This window comes from Neomonachus schauinslandi, chromosome 6, assembly GCF_002201575.2.
Source record: "Neomonachus schauinslandi chromosome 6, ASM220157v2, whole genome shotgun sequence".
Classification (NCBI taxonomy): Eukaryota; Metazoa; Chordata; class Mammalia; order Carnivora; family Phocidae; genus Neomonachus; species Neomonachus schauinslandi.
In genome coordinates this window covers 124,537,111-124,551,459 of record NC_058408.1, presented here as the reverse complement: position 1 = coordinate 124,551,459, position 14,349 = coordinate 124,537,111, and positions in this window count along the sequence as shown.

The window sequence follows — 14,349 nt, the reverse complement described above, 5'->3', positions numbered from 1 at the left end:
TCATGACCTGAGCTTCAGGCAGACGCTTAACTGATTGAGCCACCCAGGCACCCCGGTTGTACAGTTCAATTCTGGTGTAACGTAGGAGGGAACCACACAGGGTGATCATTTGCGGGCCATCTGGGAGGCTGGCTGCCACACCCAGGCTGGAGCCAAATCCCACAGGGCCCCCATTTAGACAAGGCCACTGCTCATAACTTTTCAGGGGTGTCCCAGTGGGGAGAGTTTGGGTAGGAGCCAGCCAGTATCCTCAGTGGAATGTCCCACCTGTTCCTTTCCAAAGCACTTACAGGAATTCTACGGGGCTCCTCACAGAAACCCCACTGCTCAGCACAGCCCTGCAACGGTGAGGGCAGAGCTGTGGAGGGGGCTCAGTAGGGACCACCTAAATAACCCAGCAAAACCTCAATTAGCCAGAGAAAAGTCAGACATAACCCTCACCTCCTCACATTTTTTCTGTACTCAACTCCCCCACCCTGATAAATAAATCTAAATACTATGGCTAATGATGAGGAGACAAAGGGCAGGCAAGTATATTGCCTTTAAAGAATTTAAGAAGCCCTCCAAGGGCCTATACCTATAAACTTGCATGCTGTCTACATCTAAAATACTGTGAGGTACTGAACAATCCAAAATTATCAATGAATGATCCGTTACCTTTATTTCACTTGCTAAGGCAGAAAAGTGAAATAAAACAGTTTAGGAAGTTTTTAAAAAATTAACATTTCTAACAATGCAGCCTTTCTGCTGAACTACCATCTAATTAGGAAATTAAATTAACCAGACCATTTCACTTCCTCAGTAAATGGGATTGGATTTCTTGTGGTGGCGACTCAGACTCCTTTCTCCATTTCCCTGACATATCCGGCACTTCCCACCCGCATCTTTCATTCCTTCTGCCACCTGGAATTCTTGGTGAGCCTGGAGTTGGAGGGAGAAGAGGTGGGTTCCAGTCTCTGTTCCAGGGCATGTCTCTCACATCTAGGGCATGTGGCCTCTCTGAGCTCCTTTTCCCTGGCTTATGAGGGAGGAGGTTAAAGTACCTGATTCCTCAGGTCTCTTTCACCCCTAACATTCTAGGACTCCTTACACTGACCATTCTCCCCTCTTCACTTCCTGAAATCCAACTGCTTTCTCAAGATGCAAGTAAGATGCTTATCACCACCTTGGAGCCTCCCTTATCTCTGTAGACAGAAGTAATTTCTTGCTTCTCTGTGATATTGTAATTGTTGTATATATTATGTATAATATATAGGCACATTTTGTCTCTCTGATGAGACTCTAAGCTCTTTGAGGACAGGGGCCTGGTCCTTCTGCACCTGGCACATAGTAGGTGCTCGTTCTGTGATTTGAACGAAGTCCAACATGTTGTGATTTTGCAGCACACAGGTGTAGTGGGCGGCCTTAGCCAGCAGGGGGAGCGCGTCTGCTCCTTAAAAGAAGCAGCCAATTCTGACCCTTTATTCTATGGAGAGCTGATGGATAGATTTACCTCTGAGGATGAGAGGCGCATGGGATCGGGATGAATGCAGGGATGAGGGAGAGCCTGTTATTTCTCACTAAGAAGCCACCATTTATTTTGCAACTTGGTAAACAGAATAACATCTCAAGAACAGAAAGTAACCCTCATGATAAATTCAGACCACTTCCTATCTCTAAGGCCTACCTGGAGTTACAACGGGGATACATTCTTGATTAAACACTGTATACCTTGGGGCATTAAATCTATGATAAATTGGGAGATTGGGACCTGCAACCTCATTTCTTTTAAGGATATTTAATTACAAAATTCCATAACAAAATTACACACATAGGATTCTTTGGAGGAGGGAAGCCAGAATGATGAGTCTTTGTGGGAGGGCTTTGGGCAGCCAGAGAGTGGTGTGGGGGACATAGAGCAGAGGGCACACCAAAAGGTAGGGGACTGTGCACCTACCCCCGATGAGCCTGCCCCCACAGAGCCTGGAGTGCCAGGCAGCTAGGATCCCGGTAGAGAGAGCTATCTGGTGGATGGACTAGCTTCTCTTTAAAAGGACAAACACCTGCTAGCTTATTAGTCACTCACATCTTAGTATGAATTATACCCATCATTTTCTTCTAGCCCCCCCAAATGGTGGGGGAGGGAGGTGTTTAGTCCAAGAATGGTCAGTTTGGTTGTATATTAAAAAGAAGTCATAATTCTAGGGCACCTGGGTGTCTCAGTTGGTTAAGCGTCTGCCTTCTGCTCAGGTCATGATCCCAGGGTCCTGGGATGGAGCCTACTCAGCCAAGAGTCTGCTTCTTCCTCCCCTTCTGCCCCCCCACCATCCCACCCCACCCCCACTCATGCGTGCTCTCTCACTCTCTCAAATAAATAAATAAATCTAAAAATTAAGTAATTAATTAAGTAATTAATTAAAGGAGTCATAATTCTGGGGCATAGGATTCTTTGGAGGAGGGAAGTCAGAATGATGAGTCTTTGTGGGAGGGCTTTGGGCAGCCAGAGAGTGGTGTGAGGGACATAGAGCAGAGGGCACACCAAAAGGTAGGGGACTGTGCTAAGAACCATGGTGATGGCAACTGTTCCTGGATTTTTCCAAGGGCCTGCCCCATGACCAGTCAAAACATCAAACCATGTGCCCCAATTTTTCATTCAGAAAATACAGCTCCTTTGCTTTCCTGGTGAGTTTCCTCCTCCACCATCTAGAAGAAGAAACAGGTAATCCTGGTGGTTTGACCTTGGGGTCCTTGCTTCATCTCTCAGAAACTGAGACCCAATCCTCAACCAGCAAAGTAGGGAGAGTCATCTGACTCCCCTCACAGGAAATACGCCACCAAGCCCGTTCGTCTGCCTAGCGCAGAGCGAGCCCTCAGTTGCTGCTGGGCTGTCAGTGCCCGGCACATCAGAGACCCCCGATAAACACTGGCTGGTGTAATTACAGAATCATTCTGGGTTCTGCATCCAGGGTCGGCCTGGGACACAAGGTCTGCTGCTCATTACTTACATCCACTTTAGCTTTTCACCCCTCAGCTGCCTAATTAGGAGCCAGAGAATGGTGCTGAAAAAAATCAAGAAGTCTGACAACCCCAGCTGTGCTCTCCTTTCTCCCCCGGTCACTGTGCGAACCAGAGCAGTGCTCCTTCAGAGGTGAGTACCACTTCTAGGAATTAAATATTCTGGAGCATCAGGTGGAGATAGTGCCTAAGTGTCAGATGCTTTGTGGTGAAGCCCCATCACGTTCCTACTATGTGACTTTAGGCATGTCACTTAACTTCCTTTTTTTGTTTCTTTTCATCTGCAAAATAGAAACCATGAGGACCTGACGCCACCGCGCCCATTCAGCGCCCGACATAGAGAAGGGATTCAGTCAACATTAGCTTCCTTTCCCGCCAACACTTTCTCCTGCTCCCCCCACCCCATAAAGGCCTAGAACGTCAGAGCTACGGGGAATCTGAAAGACCAGCCAGAGCGCCGTCTTATCTTCCAGATTAAGGAAGGACTGTGGGCGAGACAGAGGTGGGCCCAGGAGGAGAGGTCAGGTTGCCCCCTCCCAGTCCATGCTCACCCCCGATATGGCTCTGCCATCATGTCACTGTAGTGGGGCTGTCGGCTCGGACCTCAAGTCTCCTGGTTTCATTTAACATGGTTTGTGGCTCTCCTTCTTCTCTGAAATTACATCAAGGAAGTTCTAATGACCATTAGCCATGGTGGTTTTTCCTTTCCAAGGCCACTGACATCTTTGGATAGAAATTCATCTGGGTAAGCATCTGTACTCTGCTCGGATTTCCAGCAGACTCTAGGAATTGTGTCTGGGCCTGGGCTTCTCCTTACAAGTGCAGGATTGTAAATTCAAATTCACAAACCAGAGCCTGTTTTCTGGAGCACGTCCAAAAGTGGGTGAGTGAGAACAGGCAGTTTATAATCCTGAGATGCTAATCTACCTTTCCAGGTTCTGACTGTGGTGGAGGAAGTAATAAAGTTGGAGAACAGAATAGGTTCCAAACCTGAATGACCAATTAAGCCTCTTTTTAAATGACCAAGGGCAGTATCTGTAAGATACAAGCTAATTACAAGAATTAACAACAACCACTACCAAAAAACCCAGACACTTCATCAAATACTGAGGACCAGAAATGCAAGCCATCTTATCTTTACTGCATCTAATATTTTTCTGCCTATCAAATTAAACCGAATCCTGGCTCTGGCCTCAGTTCCCTTCTGGTCCTGGATGTATAGGGGAGGGGGCCAAAGAGGAAGGAGGCAGGGATGACAGGAAACCACAGGAGAAGTGAAAAGCCCTCTGAGTTAAATGCATAATATATTGGTCGAAGGGGCCTTTTCTTCTCTGCCACCCCCAGTGATTCATCCAGCAAATATTTGTGGAGCAACTATTTTTCGAGCACTGTATTAAGCACTGGGGATGCAGTGGTGCCTGCCTCCACAGAGCTGACATTCCCAGGGGGGGAATATAGACAACAAACAAGCAAAAGAACAAATCAACGAGATCATCTCAGAGGATGTCTTGCCGGAGAAGGCAATGTGGGAAATCAGTGAGGAACTGGGCTTACCGGGGGGCACTTTGGCTGGATGGTCGGAAGAGCATCTTTGAGGAGGTGACCACGATGAGTCGAGACCTGTATAATCCATCATAAGTGATGGGTAAACCAGAGAGAACATTCCATGCAGAGGGCACAGCATGTGCAAAGGCCCAGCACGAGGATGATCTTGAAGAATGGAGAGAAGGTCAGAGTAGCTACAGCTCAGGGAGCCGGGGCTGTGGTATAAGACAAGAGAAGTAGGCAATGGTCCGACAGTGTAAGGCAGGGGACGCAGGATAAGGAATGGCTAGGTGAAGCAGTCCCTGAGGTCAGACAGAGCTGGATTTGAATACCAGCGTTAAGATTTACCAGCAGCAGGACCTTGAGCAGGTTATTAACCTCTGAGCCTCAGCTTCCTCATCTTTGAAATGGGAGTGATTGTTAATAGGACCAACCTCACATGGCTAATGGGAGGAAGGAGTGACAGAAGGCATTGCCCGTGCTTGCAGAACCCCTGGCATACACTCGGCGGTCAATAAGTTCCAACTTCTACTACTGTGGACTTTTTGTCATGGACCCTCAAGGCCACCCCTTGAGGCTCTGGGCCCCGTTCAGCTGCCACCACTCAGGATACCACCAGGTGGCAGTCTTTCAAGTTTTCTGGTTTCACCAGTGCCTGGTCCTGACTGTTTTCACCATTAGGAAAGGGCAAAAGACCCTTTGGAGGTAAAGCCTGGTTGGGCACAGTGTTCCTGGAAATGTACAGGGAATATTTTCTAATTTCAGCAACAAAATGTAATGGGAAGAATACCAGGCTAAGAATACCAGGCTAAGAATACCAGATCTGGATTCTAGTCTCTACTTCACCTGTAGACCAGCTGAGCTTGGCAGTATATTTGCTCATTCTGGGTCCCAATGTCCCCATCTACCTCAACCATGGTGTCATCGGGAGGCCCAAGCTAGGTACTCTGTGTGGAATGGCTGCCTAAAATGTACCTGAGTGTCTGTCCCAGCTTTGCCCCTGGCTTGCTGTTTACTTAACCTCGGCTTTTTCATCTATAGAATGGGCATAAGTATTGGCCTCACAGGCTCATAGGGACGATCAGAGCAGTAAAAGCCCGGGAGCAGTGCCCAGCACATGCAGGTGCGGCTCGATGTGTGCTGTTATGTTTGTAAAGCTCCATGTAGGTAGATCAGCTTATGAACACAGGCCACAGTGGCTTTGGTTGCGGTGCATGCTGGGGAACGTGTGACAGACGATGAGCTCCCAGAAGACCATGAGTGAGCAGAGAGAGGGGAGAGTTCCACGTAGAGATGAGAAGGGAAGGTGCACAGTAACCAAGCCAGGGAAACCTCTCCTGCCCTACAGTTGATGAAGGAGGAGGGGTATCACCTGCTGGCCACGTCTCCCCAGCCCGTTCCTATTCCCTATCTCTTTCCGCATGAGTTCGGCATCAATTCCCTGCTGCATTGTAAGCTCCTTGAAGGCAGAAAAGGACTCATTCATCTTTGTTCCCCCACTGGCCTAACACAGAGCCCACACCTAACAAGCCCTGGATAAATGCTGGCTGTGATCCATCCATCCTGCACTGTGCAGTGAATTGGTCACATCCCAAAAGACCCTGGGCTATGCACCGAGCTGGAACTCCTCCAACCCAGCTTAGGCCTCGGATGCTCTGCCTGTGACCTGGGGGTGTTGGTGTCTCTGTGCTCATGTCCTTATCTGTAAATGTGTGCAGAGCATGCCGGAGAAAAAGCACAGACACCAGCTGCATTTGCTGGACTCGCCATTTGCCCCGGACCTGTCCCTCCTGCCTGGAAAGCTCTTGGGGGGGGGGGGGGGGGGGGGGAGGAACATGGCAGCAAGGGCTGTGGGATTGCTATTGATAGGGAACAGGTGGGGGAGGGTATAATGGAATAGGCTCAGCATACCAAGAAAGAGTACCCACACTCCTAAATCTCCTTTGCCATATGAGAATCTTGTTGAGGGGGAGGGATCACTCCCTCTCTCTGGGCCTGTTTCCTCAACTCCACTACAGGGAAAATAAAAATACCCACTTCTTTGTCATCAGGGGCATAGTGCCCGGCCCACATAAAGTGCTTCAATGCATGTTGGCTATCCCGATGAGGCAGTGCACGCGACAATGCTTCGTAAATACTAAAGCAGCCCTGGTCAAACTTGACTGCCAAGGTAGTCTCAAAGCAGAAGAAAGCCTTATCCCCCACCCCCACCCAGGGGTTGGGTGGGGGTGTTGTGGATCTCACCCAACAGGAAGTCTGAAAGGCCTTTTGTCTAAAAGATGCATGCACAATTTTGCATTCAACTCCGTGATCTATCTAGATTTATCAAAATGAAAAGTGTATTTTCCATTTCTTACCAGCTAAATTACCTACCACACCTCCTCTTGCCCCCTGCCCCTAGCACATCTTCCAGTAAAAATGGGTCCTCCAGGAAGATACGGTACTTTTACTTGGGGTAATTTGTGGTCCTGGAATCCTCCCCAGACATCCCTGTTTAAGGAGTCTGGTGAAAGAACCCTCTTCAGGTTTCAGTATTTGTATTTCAGATTGTAGGGGGGCAGCCTCGGCACCCTGCTTTACTTCGGTAGAATACTTGGCCTTTGTCTGGTTGGGTCCAATTCGACTCCTGAGGGTCCAGGATGAGCTCCCGCCCTCCTCACTGCCTCACTCGGTGGCCCCAGCCAGCAGGCAGTAACTGGACCAGCGGACCCAGCCAGCAGGTAGGAACTGGACGGATCAGACAACAGCCAGCCTGCGGGGCTCTCCACTCAGAACTCCACGTTGTTACTGCTGTTCGTTCACGTTGCCTGAACCTCTGGCCCCCTGCCTCCCTTAGGCTGCCCTCCCCCTCCCTGCCCCAGCCCCCCGCCCTGCCTTTGAGGTTTCGCTGGCCTCCTGAGATGTCCTAAAGCTCCCCACTGCCTGTGCCCCAGCCTTACACGCAGCTGTTGTAGCCACCTCGCTGGAGAGCGAATTGCGCTCTGGCTCTTAAAGACCTCCAGGGGAGCCGTTTGCACAACCTCTGCAGGAATCTGGTTCTAACATCTCACAACTCTCCCGGAGAAGAAAGCCTTCTTTTCATGAAACTCAATTCCTTCCTGTTGCAATGAGCATGGAGTTGCTTTTATTCTCTGCTAGTCTGAGCTACACTTAGACAACCATAATTCCTCACAATTTTCTGATTTTTCTCCTTGATCACCAAATGTGGGGAATGTTGGCTTTGTTTCTGGTCAGCCTTCAGCAACCATGTGCGTGGTCCCAGGTCAGGGCTGGGCTCTTGCCTCTGAGGTGTGAGCAGCGCGACGTTGAAATGGAGTGGACCCTTCCAGCACAGGGGTGTGGCTGAGCCAAGGGTGACCCTGTGCTTCTTGGGGTCCCTGGAAGGAGTGATTCATCTGACACTGGTTGAGGGCCTCTTGTGGGTCAGACCCTAAAGATGTTCATGGGAAATATAAAGCCAGGTCCCTATGAAAGAAGCAATGACTCGCTTGACTGTGTGGACGGTAGGCAATGCCCAAGGGACTTAATTTTGCACCTCAGCTCTGTCTCTCGTCAGCTGTGCCAGGTTGGGCAGGCGACTCACCCCTTTGAGCCATCATTTGTGTCTACCACGTAGTAAGTGTCAAGGAGGATTTTTTTTTTATTCTGTAAAGTTCTGCACAAACCGAAAGGGTTACTAGAGATTGGGTGGGGCGAGTATGAAGGCAGGGGTACCTCCAGATCTGCTACTGCAGGAAAAAAAGTGGGGCGCTAGAGGTCTGGGAGTAAAGAGAAAGAGATGAAAGTGAATGGTGTTTCAAAGGAAGGACAGGCAGGTGGAGGTGACAGGCTGTGCACAGAGACCGGAGGAAAGAGAAGAATGACAGCAGTCACCGTTTCTGGGATGCTTACTATGTACCAGGTGCTCTGCTAAGTGCTGTACATCCATTCTCCCATGCGTTCCTTATAAAAGCCTTATAATCGTTTTTATTGTCCTCATTTTACCCTCGCATCTGGCAGTTCATAACAATACCTCCAGACCCTGAAACTGAACCTGTGAGAAATCCATTCTAACTTTAATGGAATGGGGTGTCAAGACGAGGATAGAGTTTTCGGACAAATCAGGAAAGAACCAAGAGGTGCAGAGAGAGTGGTGGGGGAGGGAGGTACTCAACAAACCCTGGTTAATTCAATCACAACGGAGTAATCAGAAATAACTCCCCTTGCATGTTTCAAACATGGATTCCTTTTTCCCAGATGCCATCCATTCTTGTCCATCTGTTCTTGTCAGCCCTCTACCTCTATCTAACCCACCTCCTCTCTGAATGGTCTGGCTCCTCCCTCCTGATCTCCCTCTCTTCCCACACAATTACCCTTTCCATCTTCTTTTGTGTCAACACTTGACTTTTTGTGGATGACAAGATCTTCATGTTCAGTTTACACATTCAAAACAGACTAGAAACATTCTCCTCCACCCTTTGCTTCCTCTCCCAACATCCTCTCTTCTCTTTCTCCTCCTGATTCTTTCCCTCCTTTTATTTACTCCTTCCTGTTCACCTTCCTCTCCTGTTCACTTTTCACCAATTTCTCTCTTCCTTTGGGGTGGAACTGGCAAGGCACCCCTAGCCCAGAAGCTCCCTGGCTCTTGCTGCTAGCAAATGCCTGCTTCTACTCCCCACCTGCTAAAGGCTCTTTTATTATTCTTCTTTAAACCATGACCATGAGTTCATGTCTGTCAGAAACCTGGTTGGGTTGGCAGCTGGATATGCCAGGCCAGGAGTGGCTAGAACCTGGATCAAGACCTACCCACCAAGGCAAGGCCAGGATCTTGGGAGGTCCTGGAAGTTGGTGGGAGGAGGAAGTGAGGCCAGGTTGAGGGCATTGTCAAAGGAAGTTGGCATGAGGCAGTGGGCAGAGGCTCAAGAAGGCAGTTGATATCAGGGGTACGAGGCAGCAGGTGGTAAAGACTCAGCCACAGGGAGGGAAGTAAAGTATCTGGACCCCAGAATCCTAGTCCCTGAAAACCTGGGTCATGTGGTTGGGTATGAGGATGGGAGAATGCGATAGAGACCCACTTATTGGAGCTGGGAGTATCAGACAGAACTCGGTCAGAAGAAAAAGGTAAGAGCAGGTCCTAGCACCTGGAGCAAAGACAAAGCCGGACCAAGGTCAGCCACAAGGCCAGCCTTAAGATTCAAGATGAAGCTTTCCTGCTGCTGACCTTGGGCTCCAGGGAGCCTCCTGACCATGAAAGGTATTGCTGGCTGGGCATCTCAAGCAGGGATAGAGAGCTGTGCACTCAGGGGTTCACCATGGTCTTGCCTTGTCCCGTGTCATACTCTCAGCTGGCCCCTCAGATTGAAAAGCCACCCTACTACAGTGTGGGAAAACTTCAAAGCACCCAAGCCAACTAGGTACAGAATAACATGATTGTCAGATGTCTACCTGCAGCGTTGCTCCCAGACTCCCCCCAGCCCTAAAAGGCCCTGACCTTTCTAACCAGCTTCTCTAGGATTCCATAATGTTCTCCTTTTTCTAGTCTCCCTTCCCAGGTCTGCCCTCTCTCTACCTGGAGAAGTTTCGTATAGCGGGCACTCCCGTTCTAAGCTGTTCTGAATTAGCTCTCTCTGGCCAGTTGGAAGTCCACCATGGTTTGTGGCTTCTCTATAAGAGCTTCTGCACCTTCACCCCTACTTGCCTCCCCTCCTGGGTCCATTCTGTGCATCTGTCACTTATAAGCCACTATTAACACAAGTGTATCTGGAACTCACCAGCCATCCAATAAATATGGGTTCCTTAGAAGAAAGGGACTGCAGCGCGTACAAGTTGGCTTGAGAAGGAGCTGTTTCCTCACTCTCCCTCATACTCCTCACTTCTTGCACAGGTTATGGTTTCTCATTCATTACTACTGCTGCCTTCCCACACCCTCACGAAAACATTCATTTCTTTGGGGATAACCAAGCCTAATTCCACAATCAGAGATTCTCAAATCTCTGAAAGTCAAGAGGTGCATTTTTGTTTTGTTTTGCTTGCGGGTTTGGTGCCAAAACTCATCTGGTGACAAAACCTGACCTGAACTGCTGTGAAGCTACTTTATCCTCACACCTGCTTCGTGAGAACATTCATATTTTTACTGCAGAAATAGTCGTGAATCCCATTAAGAGATGCTGCCCAAGACCTCACTGGGGATGTCTCAGAATGTATGGTACCTTTCTGAATTCTAAAACCCCATTTGGCCTCAAGGGCTTGAGATAAGGGCTTGAGAAACTGTAGCAACCTCTCTGTTCTTTTGTAACAGATCTGTTGGAACAGAAGCATCTCTAAGATCTGAGATTCCCTGGCCTTTTCTTTCCATCTGGAGAATGAGAAGACAGCCAGGTGGATCAGTGAGGGTGACAAGGAAAGCAAGGATAGCAAATCTTCTGATGTGGAGAAAGAAGGGCTGACTTGCGTAACCCGTCTGAGGCTGAACTATAGGGGCGAGCTGGTTCCCAAGAGCCCCCGCTCCAATAAACTTTCAAGATAACTGAAATGACACACACGAAATGTCTTGAGATTTTAGAAAATGTAACGCCACATAACCTTTCTGGTATTTTTTAAAGTAAGTGTGTTTAATTGGAATAAATTAATCAGCAAACACTGTGTGTTCACTCCGTGCCCAGTTTCATGCTGGCTTCTATGAAGTGGTCAAGTGTAAGGTACAAACTCTGGACTTAAAGGGGCTTCCATTCTGATAGGATGGCCAAGTTTTACGCACAAGAAATAATTAGAAAACTGGACAATATGCATTATAGAGTGCTAAGAAGTTGCCGACCCAGCAACAGAGCAGAAAAGGCAAAGCTCACTGGCCAGAGCAGTCTGGGAAGGTGGTTTGGGAGGTGAGACTTCGTTTGGGTGTCAGAAGATGAGAAAACATCTTAGTCAAGTCTCCCAGATAAGAATGGACAATGTGGGAAGATGATATGGAGAGAGACTTGACTAGAGTGGAGAAGGCTGGAGTCAGGGTATTGGGAAGAGACTGAACTGGCTGGATTGGGTAAGGAGTGTGTTGAAAACGTGTGTCTTAGTCTGCTCGTGTGGTCATAACAAAACGCCACACAGGAATGGCTTAGACAACAGAAATTCATTTTCTCACTTTGGAGGCTGGAAGTCCCAGATCAAAGCGCCAGCAGGTTTGGTCTCCTCAGAGGCCTCTCTCCTTGGCTTACAGATGGCCACTTCTGTCTGTGTCCTCACATGACCTTTCTTCTGTCCACGTGCAGAGAGAGAGGGGGAAGCCTCCAGTGTTTCTTTATTTTCTTATAAGGACACCAATCCTAAGGATTAGGGTTCTACCCTATGACCTCATTTAACCTTAATTACCTCCTTAAAGGCTCTATCCCCAAATACAGTCACATTGGAAGTTAAGGCTTCAACATATGAATTGGGGTGGGAGGGGTGGCAAATTCAGTCCATAACAGTGTGCATGCGTCCCAAGAAAGCAAGGTGTGTCTGGGCAGTTTGTAGGCAATACGCCTACAATGAGACAGGCAGGGCAGGGCTGGACTCCGAGTGGACACAGACATGAACTGAGTGAATGGATGTGGAGGACATTAGAGGAATTCAAAGTTATAGTACCAGGTCTGCCTGGCTCACTGGCTCAACCCTCACAAGTTCAAGTGCAGAAACCAGCTTGTATTCCCTGGAGAACTTCCTGGAGAGAATGTCTCCGTCATTGCCTGCATTTCTCTGTCCTTCCCCAGCACCTCTGGTCTGTTGCACCCTTACTTGGCTAGCTGCAGGAAAGTGTGACATCATTATAGAGCTGTTTTGTGCAGGCAGCCTATTCACATCTGGATGGCTAATGCTGATAATCCCTACACTGGTTACTAAATCCATCGGGTTCAGGTGAGGTGAGGCTCCACAGCTTCGCCAGCAGAGAGAGGTGAGAACAAAAACCAAGAAAGGTGTGCTCAGGTGCTTGGGATTGAGTGAAACTGGTTAATTACCAGTCACTTGCTATCTCCCTGAGTTGGGAGTTTCTGGCTAAGGGATGCTCATTGATCAGACAGAACATGACAACCTGCAACTTATCTCCACACGAAGAGGATGGCGGGGACCAAGATGCAGAAACAAGTGTGGAGATGACTTCTCAGGTGCCAGGGCCATTACCATCTGACTCAGATGCCCTCTGAACACGGTGGGGGTAGTCATGCCGCAGGGTGCAGAGCGGACTGGACTTTTTATGGAAAGTGCTGGGAATCAGGTTTGTCCTTGGGACGGAGTTTATTTGCTGTTAAGTGAAGGTTCTTCATTTGGGGTCTTAGATTAAATTTTAAGGATCCATGAACCCCCTAACTTTGCATGGCAACATGTATGCGAGTATATGATTGAGCATTTTTCTGAGAAACAAACCCATAACATTAATCAGAATCTTGAAAGTTTCAAAAGGGTTCTTTTGATCCCCCAAAGGGAAATGATTATAAGCTACCACCCTAGACCCCTAGAGAAACAGGCTGACATTGGGCAGAGCCCCAGGAAAGACTTGAGATCCCTAATGATCGTGAGGTGATACTCGGAGATGTGCTTGCCCATATGTGTTTGTATATTTTTCTAGAGGAAGGATTCCACAGTTTTCGCCAGATTCTCAAAAGGGTCCACAACCCTCAAAGGACTAAGAACCTGAGCTACTTCCACGGTCCAAAAGCTAGAAAGATTGCCTATGCTTAGCTATTTCTTTCCAGGGGACGATCACAGAGATCTGAAAACAGGGCCAAAGTAGGCTTGGAAGTTCTGCTCAAAATCTGGGGATAACTAGGGCTAGGGGCTAGTTGGCAGGGGGCCTCCATAAAAAAACAAAACAACAACAAAACACCATTGGAATCATTTTAAGAGTTAAGTGCCCAGAAGCCAGAGGGACGGTCACAAAGGCATCAATAGATGGGAAAACAGTCCTAGCTCCCTCCCTCTCCGACGGCGTATCCCCAGGTCTCTCTGTTCCAGAGCCCCGTGCGTGCCCCAGCTTTGCGAAACCGGAAGATCTACTCAAGGAAGCTCACAATTCATTTAGTAAATCCTCACTGAGAGCCTACTCTGTGCCAGGCTCTATTCTAGGTGCAAAACAAAGGACTTGTCTTCAGAGTGTTATCGATCTAGGCCCGTTTCCTGCCCAGTACACGGGTATTTTGGGTACTGCTGACCTAGCTCATTCTTCCCAAGTTTGGCCCGCGTGGCCCCTGATTCAGGGAGGCTGAGACCATCCTGGCCACTGCAGCGGGCTGGGGGTCGAGGAGGGAGTTAGCAGGACCTGTGAGCAGAGCGGTGAGGGAGGCTGGAAAGACCAGGGCCGGTGGGCCTACTGGGAGACCCCAGATTAAGCTCAGCCCCAGCGCTATTGGGGCGGAGGCACGGCGGGGTGGGGTGGGCGCACAGCCGGCGGCGGGCGGGGTGGGGGTGGGGAGGAGAGGACGCGGCCCGCCACCGCCTCCTCCGCCGCGCCTGCTCTCGGAGCTGTGCTCGTCCGCTCCCCGCCCTCTGGGGCCGTCGCGAAGCTCAGCTCTCCATCCTGAGCTGTCCGCGGGAGGCGCTCGGACACGTTCCCAGGCCGGATAAAGATCGGCTCGGCGCTCGCTCCGCAGCGCGAAATCTCGCCATCAGCGCTCCTCGCGCGGCCGCTCCGGCCCGGCCCGGCGACGCCAGATCGTTATCTGCGGGGGGAAAGGCAAGGCAGTGCCGCCGCTCGCGCCGCCACCCTCGGCCCTGGGCTCGCCTCCCTCCCCTCCCCCTGGCCTTCCAGCTCGGCGCTTCCTCCCGAGGGACTCCCGCTTCCCGCCGGCCCGGGGCCCCTAGCGC